Source organism: Lonchura striata, chromosome 1 (genome assembly GCF_046129695.1).
Source record: "Lonchura striata isolate bLonStr1 chromosome 1, bLonStr1.mat, whole genome shotgun sequence".
Lineage (NCBI taxonomy): Eukaryota > Metazoa > Chordata > Aves > Passeriformes > Estrildidae > Lonchura > Lonchura striata.
Window position 1 is genome coordinate 89133262 of NC_134603.1, and position 6000 is coordinate 89139261.

At 47.1% G+C, this 6000-nt stretch overlaps 1 protein-coding gene across 1 annotated transcript in view; it reads right to left on the bottom strand.

The window, feature by feature from the left end:
• Window positions 1-1161, bottom strand: part of RNF182 (ring finger protein 182) — a 35645-nt gene extending 34484 nt beyond the window's left edge. Inside the window, exon 1 of the mRNA XM_021553275.2 lies at window positions 964-1161. The gene's annotated coding sequence lies outside the window, so the exon portion shown is untranslated. The remainder of the gene's footprint in view (window positions 1-963) is intronic.
• Window positions 1162-6000: the final 4839 nt, after the last annotated feature.

Here is a 6000-nt window from a genome sequence, read left to right on the forward strand (position 1 = left end):
ACCTTGGATGCCCAAGATAAGCAAACATTTATCATCTCTACCTCCTCAGCCTTCTGACTCGGAAAGCTACAGACTCATTTTACCTAAAACCTTTCCGTACACTTACTCCTAAAAACAAGCAGTAATTGTCTTGTTTACTCTACAACACCAATCCTTTAGATTTCTTCTTTTGAAACTAAGTCGCGCATTTTAAGGCTATTGCCCTATTCATCATTACTTTATAAACATGAAGAGATGAAACTCTGTAACCCCAAAATTTCCGGGGGGAGGGGGGGGGGTTTAAATAACAACAACAGCGAAATTATCAGTATTACTACGAAGGGGTAACCGTAAGGACGCGGAGCCCCGCTGTCCCCGGCGGAGAGGGACGAGCCGAGCCCCGCGGTTGCCAGCGGGGCGCGGAGCCCGCCCGTGCCGCCGCCCGGCAGGCGGGGGGTACGGGGGGTACGGGGAGCACGGGGGGTACGGGGGCACGGGGGGCACGGGGTGCACGGGGGATACGGGGGGTACGGGGGGTACGGGGGATACGGGGGGTACGGGGGGCACGGGGGGTACGGGGGATACGGGGGGTACGGGGGGCACGGGGGGTACGGGGGGCACGGGGGGTACGGGGGGCACGGGGGATACGGGGGGCACGGGGGGCACGGGGGATACGGGGGGTACGGGGGGCACGGGGGGCACGGGGGGCACGGCGGCAGCCGCCCCGTCCCGGAGCCCGCGGCCGCGCCGGGGCCAAGTCGGGAAGCGGCAGCCGGTGCGCACCTGCGGCAGCCCGCCCGCAGCCCTCCCGCTGTCCATCGGCTGCCACAACCCCAGCGCACGGACGGACGGACGGACGGGCGGACGGACGGACGGACGCCTCCCCTCTCCCCGCGGCGAGCCCCTGTCCCTCCCGCAGCCGTGCCCCGGCGGCAGCAGCGCCTGGCCCCCGGGGCGGGCGGCGGGCAGCCCCTCGCTCCGTACCTGTCGCGGTGCCCTCGGCAGAGGCAGCCGCTTCCCCCCGCAGCCCCGGCGCGGCAGCGGGCAGCCAAGCCGGCTTTGTTACTACTCGGAAGAGCCGCGGCTCAGCGCCGTCGCTATAGAAACTGGCTGCGCCTCGAAGAGACACCGGCGAGTGGCGGGAGGGAGGCGGGAGCCGGGCGGAGGTGTGGGGTGAGGAGCGAGCCGTTCATTCAGGAATATCCTGGCCTTTTCCTCCTCCTCCGCCGGCAGCCGGCCCCCGGCACCGCCCAGCCCGGCCGGAGGTTGGGAGGGCGCCTCGCCGCCCCCACCTCGACTGCATCCTCGGATTAGGATGCGATCTCTCGGCCCAGAGCATCCCCGTCCCAGCCCTGCCGCCTCCTCAGGGAGATTTGTCCCCAAAACACACACACAGGTACACTCACACTCCGAGAAGGGATCCCAGGGCAGCAGGGACCGAGGGAGCACCCATGACATTAAATAACCATGGGAGTTGTCGTGCACTCTCGCTGTTGCCCTCCTGCCCTTTGCAGCTTGTTTGGTCCCAGAACATCACCACGAAACCCCTACAAAGCCAGGACCAAATTTTTAGCAACAGTTTTTCATTTCTGAAAGTGGTTTAGCTCCACATCCTCAGGTGTGAACTGCTTTTGTGTGGGAACTTGCTTATGGGACCCCTCTGGATGGTGGCTCATGATCCAAAGGTGCCAAGGGGCTTTTCTGCAGAGCACTTAGTATTATGCAGCAGGCCCTATGGGCTGAGGAGCTGAAGTGCTTGTCCTGTGTGCTGTAAACAGGCAGGGAAGCACGGGTGATTGGAAGGAAGAGGAGGGAAAGGCTGAAAATGAATTAGGGTAAAGCAGCCAGGTATGTGGGGGATATCACTGTGTTTGACATGTTTGAGATTTAGGGTTATCCTGAGTCGTGGGAGTGGCTTGTTTTCCTACAGCATCAGCCTACAGGGATGCCCATCTTCACATCCTTCTCCCTGCTTGACATGACTGACAAAAGCTGAGGCAGTTCCTCTGTTCTTCTTCCTTTCCTCCTCCTGCATGGAAGGCTCAGCAGTATCAGATTGTTGGATCTATCCTCTTCTAATTTCTCTGCCTGAAACATTCTTATTCTTTCAATAGTAGCAAAGTTGATAAAACATCCTTCAAAGTGCAAGACAGATCTCCCCTTCTCTCTTTCCCTGGTTCATATGGATTGAATTGGACTTTCCAAGTTTGCCATGCAGAAGAAACCTAACGTGCAAGGAGCGACTTGAAGGCTGCATTATCCATCTCAGCTACTGCCAAGCTACAGGGGATGACTATTAAGTATCCGCACTGCAAGTCACTGTGAGCTGATGAATCTGTGCCAAGAGCTGCTGGCACACTGCAGAAAATACTCTTTATGAAGAGTTTGCCAAAGACAAGAAAGACCCCCACAGGAGCTCTTCACAAAGCAGCCCAGCTTACAGCAGAGCTGCTGGCAGGCCATCACACAGCCAAATGACAGTGGCAGCACAAATGAGGGAGAGAGAAGGTTGGGTATGAAAGACAGGGGCTCACCACACATTTATCTACCAAATCAGCATGCTAAATACCAATTTGAGAGTTAAAAAAAGAAGAAAAAAAAAGTAATATAAATCCAGTCAGAGCATAGGAGAGGTTATTTTTTTTGTTCGTTTGTTCTACCGTATAGTGAATTTGCTTGCTTTGAGGAGAAAAGAGTAACATTAGAAAAGTGAAAGATCTGCAATAGCATAGCATAGGAGAAATGCTGCCTATTTTACCTGATATAAAAGGATGCTCACATTCTTTTAATCAAATGGAATATCAATATTCATAATAGATACAGTTTTTAAAAACCTTAAAACCCAAAACCCTCTAAAAACTGGAAAGCATTCCATAATCTAAAATCTTTTGGAAGAGTGTATAATGCTTTTAAGCTTAAGATGCATTTAGAAAAGAAAGCTGAGCAATGAAATGTTGCTTAAAGAAGTGGTCATTATTTTGACAGGAAGAAAGCAATGTTGCTATAATGCGTAATAATTTTTCTTACAAAATAAATTCATAGCACTTTCTCCCAGGTGGAAACACATGAAGGGAAAGAAAAATGATAGGAAAGGCACGCTTATTATCTGGTCTTCGTTAATACAAAGCACCTGAGTACTGATAGCCTTTCATGTGTTCCTAGGGCTTTTAATCTACACACAGGCTTCTAAACACCTCCCTCTCCAGGCTGAAGGTAAAGAATAGCATTTCCACAAGGGGCAGTTGAGACAATAAGGTGATATTTTAAAGGTTTTGCAGGAAAATTCATTTGGACATGTCTTAGCATTGTGCAGATAGCCATGCCTTCTAGATTACTTTTCCTATCAAGCTTTCTATATTTTACTCACAGAGATGAGCCATTTTTGTAGATGGATATCGCCTGTATCTTTAGGATAGCACTTTAGCCAAGTCATTGTTCTAGTGCTTGTAAAGTGTTTTATACTGTGTGGTTTTTGTTGCTTTTTAAAAATTTTTTAAAACTCTGCTTGAATTTTTAACTGGATTAATGTCATTTGGAACCTAACTTTTGCAATAGCATTCACAGAGTAGGGCACTAACTGCAACCATGCCAAGCTGTTGCTTGGCAGTCACAATAATTCTATACTTACAGAGAGGGGAATGAAACATACAACTATTAAACCCTTGCATTGCAGTAATAAATAAGTACTAAATGAGCAATTGCAGTTTGTAACATTTTAACGCTAAGCTATCCTACCTTTGCATTTTGACATTTTGTCCCTATATGTCCCAGTTTGGCTTAAGGTCAATATGTTTAAAATCTACATCTGGAATGCCTTCTGGCAGCAATTGTTAAGGAGTACCTACTCCTTTGGGGTAGGGTGACAAACTTCCCAAAAACAAACACTGAAAAGAATGTGTGCTGATGTGACCATGGCCATCTTCTGACTCAGCAGTGATGTGCGTGTCCTTCTCAGTGCAGCAAATTTTTTCCAGTAACTTGGTGTACTGAAGGAATTCACCGTGGGACATTGAAAAGTGTTAACATTCATGTGGAGCAGAGCAGTTTTTGATGGTTTCCCCTCTCTTTCTTAATTTGTCCTCATTCTGAACACCATTCATCCCACCAAACACTTATTCTATTGGTCTATTTGTTCCCTGGAAGCAGAGCAAAGTATCCTTAACCAGCACCAAAACCTTGCATAAAGAATTCTTCAGCTGAAGGAATGAAACACAGTCTTATTACATCATCTGTAAACAAAAGATAGGAGTAAGCTGTGAGAAAACAGAAGGAACAACATTTAATATTAATATTAATTATTATTACTATTATTATTAGGATTGTGTTGCAGCCTCTAGGCTGCACCAACCCCAGGTACTGCTTTCCCACAGAACAAAAATATGGATAATTTCTGCCCTGAGGAGTTTACCTTAGAATTAAATGTTTTTCCTGAGGGCCTGAAATGCCATTAGTTACACATTTGGGTAGTGGCAAGTGCAGTGGGACTTAATTGCAGACTTTTAGATATGTATAATATAAATTTTAAATAATGTAATAATTGTTCTGACAGGAGACAGTGCAAAACCATTTTTCTGTGTCTATAGGCTAGCAGTCCTTTTGGAAATTAGAGACTTTGGAATATGGAAAATGAGCTGAAGTGATAATTGAAGAAAGCAATAAAACATGAATATGCTAAAATAGGGGATGAACTTGTAGACTCTGTCTTTTGTAAAAGGAAAATATGCTTTCTCCAGAGCATTTTTTTTTCTTTACCTTGGAAAGAAATGCATATTTTAAACTATTGCTTGAGATTTCTGGATCTCCTGAAGAGACAAGGCTACAGCAGTACAGAAGGGCTGGAGTGCCAAAAGGACCCAGGCCTTTCCCAGCTCTGCCGGCTGCTTCTCAGAGGCAGCTCCAGATGGGCAGAGCCACTGCGGCAGTGGCAGTGGCTCAAAGAGGCTTTCAGGGATGAGGGACACAAAAGGTTTTTTGAGGTGAGGAGGGCTTGAGAGGGAGCACTGCAGTTACCAGGCCCGTGGTATCCGTGGTATGCTCAGATTCACAATCTTCCTATTTCTCTATATTTTTATTAACCACATTGCGAAGATGCTGGTGTAAAGAAAACCAAGTATGTATACATATATCCAGAAATGCAGCTGAGCATTTAACAAAATAATTATCAGAGGTTTGTAAAGGCTTCTACCCAAATTTGTGGTGGGAGAGAAAGTACTGATGAGCATTTAAAACTGTCAGAAAGCAAATATGAACTATGGCGGGGTTGACTTCCAACAGGGCCAGGCTCATGCCCACCCTTCACCGTGTGCTGCTGTGCTGAGATACCATGGCCTGGAAATTAAAGCAGTGAAGGAGCCTGCTGAGAAACAGACAACCCTTGGGTTGGGCCATTACAGACATGCCCCAATGTGTTTGTATTCATTGTGTCGGGCAGTGTAGATGCATCCCAAATCTAAACTCCTCATGGCCTCCTGTGGCTACATGTCATCTCAAGGGAGCACCTTACTTAAAAGGGCTAATTAAAAATATTATCAATCCAGAAAGGGGTAAAACGATGCAGCATCATACAGAATGCACAGTTATTTAATTTTGCTTACTGTTGAAAAGCCTCAGAGACAGTAAAGGGAAGCCTAACCTAAGGAGCTGAATAAACACCATAGCAGAAAAAGGGATTAATGTTGGGTTAGCATAACACTGGGGTGGCATATTTTGGGTTATTCACACAACCTACTGGGGCCTTAATCGAGTACAACTGCTCAGAAAAAAATTCCTGGCATTACTGTGGAAAGTTCAGTGTACATCTCTGTTAAACAAAATGCTAGTGGGAAATTAAAAATCAGTCTGGAAACACTGTAATTCCCAAAGGTTGGTTATTTGATATGGCGCGAGTACTTTATTCAGTTCTGGGAACTCAGCTACAAAATAGATACAGAAGACACAGAGATCATCTGGAGACAGGCAATGCAAATGATTAGAGGATGAGAGAAAATTTTGTATCTGGGTGGCATGAAGAAAGGACATGAT